Source organism: Saimiri boliviensis, chromosome 6 (genome assembly GCF_048565385.1).
Source record: "Saimiri boliviensis isolate mSaiBol1 chromosome 6, mSaiBol1.pri, whole genome shotgun sequence".
Lineage (NCBI taxonomy): Eukaryota > Metazoa > Chordata > Mammalia > Primates > Cebidae > Saimiri > Saimiri boliviensis.
The window spans coordinates 105,574,321-105,587,439 of NC_133454.1; the positions used below are offsets into that span (position 1 = coordinate 105,574,321).

General features: G+C 32.9%; 1 long non-coding RNA gene across 1 annotated transcript in view; it reads left to right on the top strand.

Moving 5' to 3' along the window:
- The window catches only part of LOC141584756 (uncharacterized), a 240,553-nt gene that overhangs the window by 95,933 nt on the left and 131,501 nt on the right, over positions 1–13,119 (top strand). The window contains exon 2 of the long non-coding RNA XR_012517961.1: positions 11,231–11,284. This is a non-coding gene — a long non-coding RNA (uncharacterized LOC141584756). The remainder of the gene's footprint in view (positions 1–11,230; positions 11,285–13,119) is intronic.

Below are 13,119 nucleotides of genomic sequence, written 5' to 3' on the forward strand. Positions count from 1 at the left end.
GGATATTGGGAGTGGGTGGGAGACAGTTGACATGTTTGGGTAACTTTAAAATATTATTATTTAAACTTGGCCCCCAAATGTTAACAGACAGTAGTTTAGAGTCAGATTGACCTTGGTTTAAATCTTAAACTGAACACACGGATGTGACTACAATAGCAGGTCAATTTTAAGCCCAGGCCAAGCCAAATCAGGTAGAAAATTCCAAAGTGATTTGGAAGAATAACATGAAGTTTGCAAAGGAAATATGTAAAAACAAGTACAGATTTTCTTAAAGCCCCCAAGGATGTAAAAGAATTGAGAAAAAGGGAAGTGACATCATACATAGGAGGGCTCTTTCTTTAGAGACAGTTGCACGTGTGCTGTGATTCTCTACCACCCCAAAGCAGAGGGGTAAGGGCACTTACGCCAACCCCAATTCTAATGAAAGAGGCTTTGATAAGATCCCTTGGAGTGCTTGGTGGTGCTTCCTATAATTGTAAGAAAGTAGAAGAGTGAACTCTTATTGAGGAATGTAAAAGCTATAGATGTCAGTTTGAGGCAATAGGGCAAAGAGGTGAGAGCAGGAGAGAGAGAAAGAGAGAACATCCAATGTTGCTCTTTCTTGGGTGCTGTATGTTACAACGGCAAAACTAAAAAAGTAGAAATTAATTTCTTCAGCTATGAGGACTTCCACAACCTACCTCACTGTTTACATCCAAGGAATTTAAATCTTGTTCATTTCATACCCTAATGCATTTCCTATATCCATTAGTTTTCTCTATTCTAACTGCCAACATCTCAGTCACCTAGCAAAACATGCAGTGGGTCAGTTCCCTTCCAAAAACTTCAGAGAGAGAAAGACAGATTTTTACATCCACATTGAGCAATAAAGTTATACCAAGGAAAAGAAGGTAGAAATGTTTCACCAGCACTAGATGTGTGTTATTTGACTTGGAGAAAGAACTAGCCTAAAGTCATTTACAAGACTGACTAGGAGAATTATCTACAATCATGATAGACTCTAAACAGAGAAATTCTGAGTGGAATGAACTTCTAAAATCCAGGGTTTGAAGGTGGAATGACACACCAGAGAAGATGCTTTTTCATATCTGGGAATGTGCCATCTTCTTTTTGGGGCAAAGTAAGGAAGGCAGAGTATGGATTCTGAATAACATGTCAAGGTAATCAGGCAAAGAAGCATTTGCTCTGATTATCTGTCTGTTGAAAGGATTTCAAGTCTCCTGGCAGTATTGTCTGTTTAACAAGAACTTGATTTTACCCTTACCTGTCTCCCTCAATGTACCCATTCTCACCTCAGTCAGGAACTAAACAGAAATTTTAGTTTTCAAGCTGAGAATTCCTACTCCTCACGTTGGAGAAATGAGATTTTAATTTCACTCAATATTCATGTTTGATGCATTGAATTAAGCCTGTGTGACTTCAGTAACTCTAGGGTGTTCCATTAAATCTGAGTAAACAGAGAAGTTCATAAGTCTTGACCACATTTTTATTCCATGACAGGAGAAAAACCACCTCTACTGACTAAATATAGAAAGACAGTGAGGGACAAGAATAAAAGTGTATTTTAATTATATTTCATAATTTTGGCTTGTTTAAAAGCACCCACTTCATGGGACAAGTTCACCTCCCTGAGCTTCAATTTTCCCATCTGTAAAATAAGGATAATAGTAATTGCCTGAGAGGGCAAGTTGACAACTAGAAGAAATTAACTATATTTAGAGTTCTATTTATCATTCCACAGTACCCGAAGCACATGCATTTCTGATTAGTGTTAGTCTCTTTATCTGCTCCTCTCTGTTGTAATCACAGATTATAGAAAGACTTCCTGGCTTTTCTCTCATTAAAACAGTCTAGAACTCTCAGCAATTTCAAATTCTACATTTGTACTATGAATAATCTGTACTGTCTAGTTTATTCTTTATAATAATGGTCTGATAAATTACATAATCTTACTTCAGAGGAAAAACCTGAGGTTTAAGAAATTACTAAAAATCACATAGAAAGTAAATGATAAATTCAAGATTCAGCCACAAGTCTGTTAGAATCCAGATTCTAAGCTCTTTCTCCCTCTGACATATTATCTCACAGATCTATTTTCACAGCTTTAGATGTTTCTTGACATTCTTGACATGTTGTTTTCATTTAACCTTCAAGAAATGTTTTAAACACACAAATAAAACTAAGTATGGTTCTCAATCTTTTCGACCATAATTTTCAAGTGAAATACTACATAAGGACTTACAGTTTTGAATCTGCTAGGTACCAGCTAATAAAATTGTGCTAATCAGTTGTGATTACTTGCTATGTTGTCACCAATGTAAAATCTCATTCTTATCCTCAGTGCATGCCCCTCATTGTCTATTAAATGCATCTGGTAATTCATACAGTTAAAATTTTTAAAAGGAGCAGTTGATTTAGACTTTAAGGCATATGCATTTGTAATCCTTAACTGAAAAGTTTGCTTACTGCTCTGTTAGGCCATCAGTTAGGATCATACTCTTGTTTCAATGTCATTCTCATGAGACACCTAACGTGGAGTAAGAAATAGAGATCTAAACATTTGCATGTATCCAGAGACACAAAGGTGACCATGAATTTCTGAACAGAGGAAGAAGATATTCCCCAAATCTATTGATGGGTTTATAATATTCAACTTGGGTAATCTGGATGTGACAGATGTTTTCATTTTAGAGCAAGAAGCGACTCTCGAGGATAAGTTTACCTCTCACATTTTATAAATGAGGAAACACAGACCCACATGGAAGAAGTGGGGATTTATTTATTGATGTTTTATTTTGCTATTTCTCCTTTCCTGTGCTGTAGCATACAATATTGTTATTTTTGTATGACCTTTGTGACTTTATTCCTCTCTGTGGAATAGTTATGATCAGGGGATGTGACAAATTGCTTAATTTAGACCATAAGAGCATTTTTACATTTTTGTGAAGTCCTTTTATTTTATTAGTGTCTTTCTACCTTAATTTGATAAGAAAGTGCTTGCTGGTGGGAGGTAAAATGACGGGGATAGTGGCTAAGTTAATTCATTTAACTTATTCACAAAGTCTAATTCCACCTTCAAAAAAGTTTAATTAGATTGAAAAATATTTAAGAAAAATTCTACTCTGATATAAATTCAGGCATAGTTTAGTTAGTGATTGTCTCTTATTCTACTTTTTAAGCAAGTTTCTTAAGGCAGGTGGAGAAGAGTGGGAAAAGGGAGGAGGAGGGAAGGGTAAGGCCAGGTGGGAAGAGGGAAGCAGCCCCATCTAGGGGAACAAAGGCAGAACATGGTCCCAGACACTCTCTATTTGCCCAGCTAATTCTCCTGGGATAAGGCCAATAAAAAAGATGACAAGGTTCCAGGAGATTCTATCTAATCATGGAAATAACTATTGCCACGGATATTTAAGCCAACAGCCCTCACTAAATGGCTCCACAGTCAACTGGATCTTAGTAAGATTTAAATCCTGTAGCCAGAAACGGGATCACTACAAACCAAGAACTTGTTTCCCTAGCCATTCCTTTTACTGTACAATCATGCTCTTATAGCATTTTACAAGTTTCAACTTTTTTGGAGCACACATTGTTGTATGAAAGGATTTTACTGTAGTTACAAAGTAAATATGAAACATAATAGAGCATTCAGGCATCAAAGAGTTAAATCACATAATAAGGCAATTTATAAGGAAGGAGATAAATAGCTTTGGGAGTACTGGGTCTGCAAAGCATTTCCAGGAAGCCATGATTAATTGTTCATAGAAATAAATTCCTACTCTCTTATGAGCGCAGTATTATGTTCAGAGGTCTTACATATCCACAAGGCTCTCTAAGGAAGATAAATTATACTGCATTTTACCCTGAAACAGAAATAGAAGGACAGTAGTAAATCAATAATGAATTTATTAAAAAAATATTGAATTTATTTTCCATTTAATTTTCAGAGAAATACTTATGTGGTCTTTGAACATATTATCCATTTTGAATGGGAAGTGAAGTTTTTTGTTTATTTTTGTTTCATTTGTCTTGATTTTTAAATTGCTATTAGGAGACCTGAGAATTTTAATTTTTTCACTTTGTTTTAATTAGGAAATCCATTGCAATGCTTTGTTTTTTAACTAACAGTGAGTCAAATTACATAGGGTCCTATTCAATTGTACTGGTGTTTAAGTAGATTGTGTGGCTACTATTTGTGTTTCATTCATGTGTTAGGCAAACATTTGTTGAGAATATATTATGTGTCTGTCACTGTTGTAGGTCTTGATATTAATAAAACAGTGAAATAAAAATACAAAGGGCCTACCTTCATGTTGCTGCTTGTAATCTAGAAGAGACAAAAATTATACACAGAAAAAAAAATATTGTTCACTAGTAGAAATACAGTAAGTGTAGGGGGCATAGATAGAGTGATAGAGTTTGCTATCATAGATGGATGACTCAGGAAAGGTCTCCTTGACATGGTTCATTTGTCTTGAGGGAAGTTAGGGAATAAGTCGTTTGACTATCTGGCGGAAGAATATTCCAGCAAAGTAAACCAGACAAGCAAATTGTTTAAGATGCAATATGTTGCAAGTTTGAGTAATTACAAGATCAGGTTGGCTCAGTGACCATGAGGCACATTGGTAGGAAAGAGGCCAGAGGGGTATAAGGGAGTCAAATCACACTGAGACTTGTAGGAAGCCACTGAAGCTTATAGCATGGGAGCAATACAATCTGATTTGCAATTTAGAAACACATTCTCTGTGAAAAACAGCTGATGGGAGGACAAAGGCAGAAGCAGAGAGGTTATTTATCTTGTATCTTGTAACCTTGATAGATTTGTCAGTTAATTCTAACAGTACTTTAGTAGATTTTATAAGATTTTCTATATAGATTATGTCTTTTATTAAATAATGCATTTGTGTTAGATCATGAATGTGTTTGCCAGTGTTTTTCCTGTTTCTATTAAGATGATCATGTGATTTTGTATTTTTATTTGTATACTATATATATATTTTATATATATATGTATGGTTTTTTTTTTAAAAAAACAACTTTGCTTTCTGAGATAAATACAATTTTGTTATGATATAAAATACTGTTATATGTTGCTTACTAGCATTTAGTCAAGAATTTTCCGTGAGTGTTTGTGAGAAATATTGGCTCTTTTTTTTTTCTTAGGTTACCTTTATCTGTATTGAGTATCAGAATAATTCCAATCTCAAAAAAATTGATTGGTAAATGGTCCTCGATCTTAGATTTCATAAAATTTAAATCTAATAACTTTAATTTATAATAATTTCTTCTTTTATTTGATATAATTCAGCCTGAGCTTTCCTTTGTGGAAATAGTTTTAATTACTAATTTAATTTCTTCACGTTTTATAGGTAAACATACTGTCCCTGGCTTCCAGTATGTAAGTCATGGTTCACCGTACAATGTTTTGACTTTATCATTGATTTATTGCAACATAACTCTAAGTCAAGGAGAGTCTATATTCAGATTTTCTTTGTCTTCTTAAGTAAGTTTAAATAATTTGTCTTCCTAGGAATTTTTCTATTTCATTTAACTTACATAGTTTGCTGGCATAAAGTTTTTCATAATAATCCCTTATAGTCTATTTTTACTTATTCAGGGTCATTAATGATAACCCCCTTTTCATTATTATTTCTGGTAATTTGTGTTCTCTAAATTTTTTAAATTGCAAACTTTGAGTTTTTAATTGTTTCTCTGAGTTCTATTTGGTTGATATTTTCTCTAGTTTTTATTATTCCTCCTTTTCTTGATTTGGGCTTAGTTTGCTCCTAGACATCAAATTTCTGAACGTAGAAGCTCAGGTTGTTATTTGAGACCTTTCATTTTTGTCATAAAGGCCATTATGACTAAATTTTTCTCTTGGCACTGTTTTAGCTATTCTGCATAAATTGTGTTATGTTGTGTTTTCAGTTTCATTCATGTCAAAGTATTTTCTATTTTTGACTGTAATTACTTGTCTGACTCATGGATTACTCAGAATAGTGTTGTTTAAATAATATTTTCAGATTTCCTATATGTCTTTCTGTTGTTATTTTTAACTTCTTTCCCTTATGATCATATAGCCTGATATGTGTGATTTTGATACTTTAAAATTTATCAAGACCATTATTACTTTTCAGATTGTTGTTTGACTTTGGTTGATTTTTGCAGCTCAGAAATTATTTTCTTGCTTTGTCTTGTTTTGGCCTATCTGTTTGGCTTTATCCAATCATTTTTTGGGAAAAGGATTTGACAGTCTCTGCGATTATAGCTTTAATTTCCTCTACTCAAAAAAAAAAAAAAAGAAGAAAGCAATTATATTTTGATTAATGAAAGAAAAGCAGGGTTAGAGTACGGGTTTGTGGATCAAACAATTTAATTCCAGATTGCATGATATACTGCTTTCTTGATTTTTTTTTTTACTTTTTATTTATTTATTTTTAATATATATTTTTTATTGTACTTTAGAATCTGGGGTACATGTGCACATCATGCAGAATTGTTTCATAGGTACATACATGAAAATGTGTTTTTTTCCATTGTAATACATTAATAGTTTAAAATACTAAAAAGTCAAAGCTTGCACCACATACTGTGGAGGAATAGATTCTGAGAGTATTTGCCATTAAAGAGTGTTTTTTCATTTTTAAAGCACATTAGTTTAAGAAGTTATTTATTGTTTATTTATTTATTTATTTATTTTTTCCTCCACCCATCTCTTATAAGAAAGAAGGCTCATGCCAGGTCAAATTGCACCTTCAGCTGCTCAAGCCTTTGCTCTGCTTTCCTGTCTCCCCATCAGGGGATATCATTAGCTAAAGCAATTCAATTATCATACTCTTTACTAAATCCCTGCAAGAACATAGAAGTAGGTTAAATTGGGAAATCTGATGAAAGAACAGTATCTTAGAGATAATCATCTCACCTTAACAAAACAACTCTTTATTTAAATGGGGTAGGATAAAAATTAACATGCATTTTAAATGCCCTCACCTGCGTCACTAATTGCATCGTAAGTTACTTAAATCTAACCATTGCAGCAATTCTGTTCGACTCAAGTGTTTCACCAAACTTTTTCTTGGAACTAGAATATTATAATTCTGAAGTGGTAACAAAAAAAGCCTTTAGTTTTGCTTGAGAATATATAAAAGATCTTTTAAAAAAAAAGCATGTAGTGACAAGACATTGTATCTTTAAAATTCTACATTTATAGATTTATTTTTATTTGACTATGTAGGTTATTTTGTAGCTTTCTGTGATAGATACTGCTACTTACGCCCCAACATCCATTCTTCTCATCTTTCTTTTGGTAATAACATCACTTCAGTGTTACCACAGTTTTCACTTGCCCAGCTAGAAGGTACACTTTCCTGTCTACTTGGCATCTAGCCATGTATATGAAACTGCTAACTTCAAAGAGGTTAATTGACACATCAAATATTACACTGTTATTTATGGTAGAGTTGAGATATAAAGCCATATTCTTAATTTCTAATAAAACTTTTGGTGGTAAAATGATTTTCTAAAACATCCCTTTGGGAATAGAGTAGGTTAATCCAGAATTAGCTTCAGTTTTCTTTGTCTTTTTTTTGGATTTTTATCTTAACATCCACTAATCATATATATTTTTTTTCTTTCAAATATTTCTGAACAAAATAAGAACTACCCTCAGTGGAGAGAATTTATTTATACTCATTTTAAACTGAATCCCTCTTAGATAATCTAACAATAATCTACAAATGGTCAGGAAGACTCAATGTTCAAAAGGTCATAGAATGACCATCAATTGTAAGATAAAATACCAGATATGAAGGTGCCCCTGCGATGTAATAGGCCATTCTAAATTTTGGTTATGTAGTAGAATCAATTGACCACTAGTTCAGTTTTGTCTGCAAATGAAAGGAAGAAAATTAACAGATCACAAATCTTCTAGTCAACATCTGGATCAGAGAAGATATGGATTTTGGGTTAAATGTGGCTTATTTAAAATCATCTAATGACAAGGGTCAATATGTAATGTAGATTTTTATTTGAATACAATAAAATGGCATTTTTATTAGATTTGAATACAATAACATGGCATTTTTGATATTTCTCTTACTGTGTGCTTAGGTTTCTAGCTCTACATTCTAACACACGTGACTTAGAATGGAGAACACTATTCATGTAGAAGAAAAAATGAGAATAAATATTAGAAGGCATGGGGAAGGAGCTTCTGGTTTTATTTCTTTACCTGTGTAATGGGAATAGTTTCATATTTCATCAATTCTGAGATCCACATTCTTTTTTAACATTTTAACCGTTTTCAAATTGGGGCATATCTAACAATAAATATTATTGTACAATTTTAATTGACACCATGTTTTCACTTGTAGTGTTATATAAAATGATGATGCATCTTGTAGTTGGTGGTGTCATTGATGATCAAATTATCTCTAGTCTCACAGAGAAAATCTAGAAAAGAATTAAAAGTAGCATGTCATTTTGAGACATTTTACAAATATTTAAAGTGACATGACACCAGCCCTTTAAAAATACACTAAGCACTGGGGACAGAGGGTGGAACCTATAATCCTTGGGAGGCTGAGGCAGGAGGATTTTTTGAGCCCAGGAGTTCAACTTTGTAGTGAGCCATGATTGTGCCACTGAACTACAACCTCACAACAGAGTGAGTTGCTGTCTCTTAAAAAAAGAGAAAAATAATACATTTGCATATTTCTATCAGTGACCAGAATATTGATTTACATTTAATAGTGGCAGAACTATATTCTTGAAAGGAATCTTCATTCTCTATTTCAAAAGAATACGTAGTATATTGGTTGAGTGGTATGAAAATAAAACTAAAAGATCAATATAAAGATATATCATGGGGCTGGATGTGGTGGCTCAAGTCTGTAATCCCAGCCCTTTGGGAGACCAAGGTGGGTGGATCACTCGAAGTTAGGAGTTTGAGATGAGTCTGGCCAACATAGTGAAACCTGGTCTCTACTAAAAACAGAAAAATTAGTCAGACCTGGTGGTGTGTGCCTGTAATCCCAGATACTCAGCAGGGCTGAGGCACAAGAATTGCTCAAACCCAGGAGGTGGAGGTTGCAATGAGCTAAGATCCCACCATTGCACTCCAGCCTGGGCAAGAGAGCCAGACTCCATCTTTTAAAAAAAATTATATATATATATATAAAATATTTTGTTTCTTCTTTGTGTGTGTGTGTGTGTGTGTGTGTGTGTGTGTATTTAGGGCATGAGGCTTCAAGAACAAAGAGGAAACTCAAATGTCCAGGAAGAAAAAGCAAGTTGCCAGTGAGGAAAAATTCACCTACGTTTTCTCCCACAACAATATATGATATCAGAAAACTGTGGGGCAATGCACATTGCCTCTTGAATAAAATAAAGTATTTTTAAAAATTACATCCCACCAAATCGTCCTTCTTATGTAAATAAAGCCAAGAGACAGACATTCTGAAACAAGCAAAAATCCACCAATTATAGCGCCAACTCGTTTTTCTTGGAAAAAAAATTTTGACAATGAAATCTAGCCCACAGAGGAATTAATTCAAAATAAAGAACTTAGAACTGAATATGTGTGGAAAAGACTAGTAGTATGCATTTAATCAATTTTAAACAAATTAAAAATAATTATTGCAGATGATAATATGTATGTTAAAAACAATGACAATTTAAAATTACAATATAATTAAGAAAATTGGAAAGAGGATTCAGTTTCTCTTCAACTTTAATAGCAGAGTCAAATAATACAGTTGAAGCCTGATTAAACTTGTAATATGCAGTTAAAAATAATTATTTTAACCTAAATATTATCATGATTTTAATTAAATTCTATTGAGATACTTTAGTAATACCTTTCACTATTTCTCTAAATTCATTACTTTAATTGAAAGCCAGCATTTTTGTTACTTAAGTGAATTTTATAATCCATCTCAATATTTTATTTTTAAAATGTAAAGAGTATGAGTCCACTTTATTAATACTTTTTATAAATGATAATCTCATAAATAATTTCTATTGATATATATGAATACACACTTAAAACTCTATACATATAAAGTATATAAATATGTAAACATATTCAGTGTGTAATATGGTTTAACATCCTGAATAAAATATACTTAATGTTGCCAATCATTATTTCTCAGTGGCAAAATTTGAAGGGCTTTGATACCTTCTTTATGTCTTACTTTTTAAAAATAAGATTATATATATTTATAAATCTAGAAATAATGATGAAATTAAGTAAAAGCTTGTATTTATGAACACCTTAGTTGATCAGAAGTTGTAGTTGGTGAATTATTTAATATGTGTTTTATATATACATATATAAATCATTGTAGATATTTGATTTTTTCTCACATTTACACTGGTCTTTCTATGTGTACTTTAAAAATATCTAATTTTATTGTTTTCAAAGAAAGTTAACTTAGTTTTTGTAGAGATAACTATTTTTGCTCTCATATTTTATCAGTTTAAATATTTAAATGCAGGGCATTATTATAAAAAATAAAAGTATAATAAATATTTTAATAACACATTATGTGACATTTTAAATTTCTTTAAAATCAGTAAAGAAATCTGATTACTTTTAAACAAAAATATTTTATGTGTGTGTGTTAAAATACAAATACGTTTAATCCCAATCTATTTAACCATAGCACATTTTTGGGGGGACAGAAGAGTGATTAACATCCTAGAACTTAGTTTGAGAAATGGTTCAATAGTGTAATAGTTATGAAGTCGTAATATTCCTTCTCTCTCATTACTTCATTTTCATTTTATTGCCATTAATCAGGAATTTTTCTTTAAAGTGCCATAATATCAATTTAATTAACTTAATCTCCAAAGAGAATTAACCAGCTTCTATATCTGGAAAGTACTAGAATGAGTCTAACTTAAAGAAAACTAAATGCTATTGAGACTTTTTTTCCACATTTGAACTTTTTTTTTTTTCTGTTTGATATCTTCATTCATTCATTTTGGAGTTAGCATCTTCCATATTATTGAGCAAAAAATACCTCCTGGAAATCCAGGATAACACACTTTCAATTTAGATACAGCAGAAAGCAAGCTTCATTTCCCCCGATATCTATTTCAATCAAGAGGAGAACTCTGATTGCTCCTCCTTAGACCTAATGTGTACTACTGATGAGACGTTACCTCCATGGGAATAGAATATACTATGAGTAGTTAAATACTGTTTTGTTTTGTTTCTTTTCTCCACCATTAGGACCAAGGGGTTTAGTCACTGGAATCTACAATCTCACCAAATCCACATGAGAAGGTATGGTGCAGTTTCCTAAATGAAACAGGGGTTCTGGGAGGCTATAAACAGCATATATCCACTAAAGGGGATTCTTCCTTGTTTACCTGAGTAGATTTACCACTCTTATTGAAATGGGACTTTCTGCTTTCGTTCCTATCTCAGGTGGAGGGATACAATTTTACGAAAATCAGGAAGGAATTGTACCTTAAGTTAGGACTCAGGAAATAAGGCACAAATAGAGGTGGAAAATCATTTAAAGACCATAATACAATATAGGAAATGCCAAGTAATCAGTAGCATCAATCGTTAAAATGCTAAAATTTCAAAGCAAAACATATCAGTTATGGTTACTCTATAGTTAAAGCAGTGAAAAATTGAATAACCTTCTGAGCAATGTTCGGCTTCAAGCTTCCTATGAAATGCAGCTTTAGTTTCTTGAATCCTGCTTAAATGTTCTGTCCCTTAAGATAGTTCAAAAGGACTTTCTAATACTCGATTCAGGTAAAATAGCAGTTACTCTTGCATATCTGCCATTCACAGTGCCAACCAAATTTTTGCCGTCCTCCCCTATCCTGTGCACCTATACTCCCTTGGACTTTATTGGTTATGACAAAGTTGCATCTGAAGTTAGCCCTTATCAATCTTGGGTACCGAAATGTGGACAGCTGTCTTGCACTCTTCAATAAACTACCCTTAAAGAGCAATTGAAAATGCTTTTAAGAAAGCAATCCAGCATTAGCTTATCAAGTGGAAAGTTAATTTTGCGTGGTGGTAAATTTCATGCCCATTGTAATTTTATGACGCTTAGTAAATCATCGTGCTGCCAATTACAAATTATGTGACCTCAAGCAAGTTACCTAATGTCTCAAGGACATAATTTTTATTTCTATAATATCGACTTATGAAAGTCGACTTATGAAAATTGAGCTCATAGGATTATTGTAAATATTACATTATATAACATTTGCAAAGCACTTAGCATAGTTGCATGCCTATAGGGCTTAGTCAGCAAAAGTCACACAAATAATCAATTGTCACTGCGCAAAATTTTGCAAAGGAGATGTACAGAACACCATGGGAGCACATAGCAGAAGCTCTGACCCTAATCAGAACCATGATTGTTTCCAGTACCCTGTGAAAGTTCAACCCTAGCATTTACACAGATTACCTAGTATGAGACCCCTGTAAGTTTCTTACCATCGGAAGGGAAAATAATTCCAATAATGTCAATAGAAATCTGTTTTCTGTTCCTGGTAAAAAATAATCATAAAATATCACGCAAATATGTAGAAATCAATTGCCTGAGAGTAGCTTTTTAGATAATGCCTATCTTGTCAATATTGTAATTTATAATAACTTTAAGTTTAAAAAGTATTCCCTTCACCTTTAAAAAATTAACAGGAAGTGAAAAAATTTGAAGGAGAACTAAAATATACTCTGAAAAGAGGGGTCTACTACCTAAACCAAAGAATAACCAAAAAAAAACAACACATTTAAAAAAAGAAAGAAAGAAAGAAACTCCACATACAAACACAAAGCTGAAGCTATTTAAAATTTTAATGGGAAATCCTGATAGCTTTGGAGGTATCAGTAAGGTTTGCTGTTCTGACCCAGGCACCTGCATTTGATATGCTTCCTGAATCATGCCTTGTATAAAGCTGAGGCCCTTCTACCAAATGACATATCAAGAAGCACCCATAGTTGTATTGATAGAAACAAATGGAAGCTACTCAGCCCAGGACTAAGTTGGCTGCTTCTCTTTCTTGCTGGAGAAATACCTCAGCTCTTCCTGGGCCATGGAGGCTAATGGAAATTTGGGAAGTTATGCAGCTACTTTCCTGGAAAAGCGGCAA